The sequence below is a fragment of the Rhagoletis pomonella genome, unplaced genomic scaffold (genome assembly GCF_013731165.1).
Source record: "Rhagoletis pomonella isolate Grant_MI unplaced genomic scaffold, Rhpom_1.0 Rhpom_scaffold_00007, whole genome shotgun sequence".
Taxonomy (NCBI): domain Eukaryota; kingdom Metazoa; phylum Arthropoda; class Insecta; order Diptera; family Tephritidae; genus Rhagoletis; species Rhagoletis pomonella.
In genome coordinates, this window is record NW_023458561.1 from 57,201,616 (window position 1) to 57,204,267 (window position 2,652).

The 2,652-nt window shown below is 34.0% G+C and overlaps 1 protein-coding gene across 1 annotated transcript in view; it reads left to right on the forward strand.

The window, feature by feature from the left end:
• LOC118743152 (serine-rich adhesin for platelets) overlaps positions 1 to 2,652 on the forward strand; it is a 65,601-nt gene that overhangs the window by 16,583 nt on the left and 46,366 nt on the right. The window lies entirely within an intron of this gene.

Below are 2,652 nucleotides of genomic sequence, written 5' to 3' on the forward strand. Positions count from 1 at the left end.
TTTTTTCTAATATAGTGCACAAAGCTTGAAACTTGGATGTATTTTTTTGGATTTGGGTTTTGTTAAAGAATGAACTATATTTTTACAAAGAAAAAATAATCAAAATTAAATAACAAAAAAAATATGTTAAAGCTTCTCAAAATGTGATGCGGTTATAATTTTTCCAACCACTGTATTTACATAGTCGCACTCATCGATTGGCTGACTAAACGTGCAATATTGGCGGAAGCAGACATTGGCTGTCAATTTTTTATTTTTTTATTTTTTTATCTTTATATTTTTTCCCAACTATTGGCCGTGAGTAGGGCTTGGCAGACAAGTATAGTGAATTCATTATCGATATGCGCACGAAATAAACTCATATACGTATACATACATGTGTACATATACACCATTATCTATGTACATTAGACCGCACCGGAAAGAAAACTTCACCGTGACCCCTGAAGCATTTTTGCAAGGCATTATTTTTTTCGGCCCTACATGGAAGTCGCATTTTTTACATTTTTCTTTATGTCTTCGGCATTTACAATCGTATTTTAAATAATGATATATCGATGTCCTTGTCTAGAGGAGAACATTTTCCAAAGTTCCTACCACCCCAACTCTCAGTAAGTTAAAGCTCCCCTGCAAACCATTTTTTCAGAGTATTCTGCATTGTAAAGAAATTTTAAAGAATTCGATAAGATTTAATTCGATTTTTTGCCGAATTTTCTAAATGAGATAAATTACGCACACTTCCATTCTTTTACGAAATTTCGGAAGAAGATCTGTGAAGCAACGAAAATAATACTGCTATGTGACGAATATCTTTCAGAATTTTTCCAGAATTTTCTTTATTTTTCTTACAGAAATTTCTTTACGAGTTCGTGTCAACCACTTCATATAATTTTCTTTGAAAATTCGTAAAACAATCGTTACAGAAATGAGATACTCCTAACGATTTCCTTAAGATTTCGGGAACTTTGGTTTGCAGGGTCGCCAAAAATTATTAAACTTTTGCTAAGAAAGTATTTCGGTAATTTCAGTAGAGCTGTTAAAAAAAAAAAAACTAAATTACTAACTAAAGAATGTTGGTGTCACCGAAAAATGTGAAAAGGCAACCCCTAAGCTTGGCCTAAACAAGTATATATAATTTTTTTTTTTTTGGAAACTGCCTTGCACAAATACTTTAGACTTAGTGGGTCTGGTTGGTTGGTAGAATCCTTTATTTGTTTTCTGCACTTTGATTTTTCGAAGAATTTTTCGTTTGCTTGTAAGGTGGTACGATCTAATGTACATATGTATGTATGTATGTATATGCACTCATTTTTTAATTAATCCTTCGTTTACCGCATTTTTAATTGAAAGTCTGATACTCCTCTGCTGTTCGTTTTCCTGTGCTGTCCATATTTGCTTTTTCATAAAAGATGAATAATGCGTTTCTTTTACACTTTTAGCAATTTTTTTGTTGTTAATTTTTGCATTTGATTTTCATTCTTCTTCGCCTTTACTGCCTGCCTGTACTTTCGCTTTAGCTGCGCCTATGTTGTCGCATTGTAACAACAAAAGTCGATATTAATAAACAAAAAAGTGCGCCCTGAAATGCAAGGTGCGCACAATGAGCCTACGACAGCGATACCAAAAGCAACAACAAACGCGCTATGCATTTTTTTTTTTACAAACAAATGAGAAGACGAAAGAGGCGGAAGCATAAAAGGGCCTTCAAGGTCAATGCATTTAGTACGCGTGCAGGTCCTTCAGCAGCGAGGTGGCCGTCTTGTGGGTGGTGTGTGGTGTGTGCATGTGGCAATGAAAGGTGCTCTGTAGTTCAGCTATCAAGGGCGCGTCCTTATAACTATGTATTTATATCATTCCGAAGGTGAAGGAAAGCTTTTTTAAATGTATTTAATTTAGCATTTCCTTGAATGTCTGCTGTATAAAATACATATTTGTATGGATTTCTGAACAAATTTCCTTCAAATTGAATACATAAATAAGGCCCCGGGCTGAGTTTTGGATGACACTTTCTTTTTCACATTGTTGCATTGTTGCAAACGTTGTTTTTTTATACAATTCGAAGCTTTTGATACTTTTGTTTTATTTTAATACGACTAAGACATAGGGCACTGGTGGAATGTCAAGGTGCGTCAAAGCAAACATTTCTCAAATATAGAGTTGGAGTTTCCACCTTTTACACACAAGTTTGGAACATCTCCTTTTCTTATGTTCAGTTTGTATGGTTCGTTCTTCATCTAGTACCGCTAGGGATCAAACGGTCTATGCGTGGGGCATAGCCAACCGGATTAACCTAAGTATCGTTTAAACGACGTATGTACCTACTTTCAAACAAAGCAGAGAAAAATACTCGTATAACACTCAGAAAACATTACGAGTTCTTCTAGTGCTTATTTCTGTCGAATCACGACTTTAACTACCTCCAAGGTGCACAGTGAACCGAGTGTTGATAAAGAGAAAGTTGAAGATGATAACAAAGTTAAAGATAAAGATGAATATGAAGATAAAGATTTAGAAAAAGGCGGAAATAAATATAAATATAAAGATGACGAGGATCAAAATAAAGATAAAGATGAGGATAAGGATGAACATAAAGATAAAGACAAAAATAAAGATAAAGATAAAGATAAAGATAAAGATAAAGATAAAGATAAA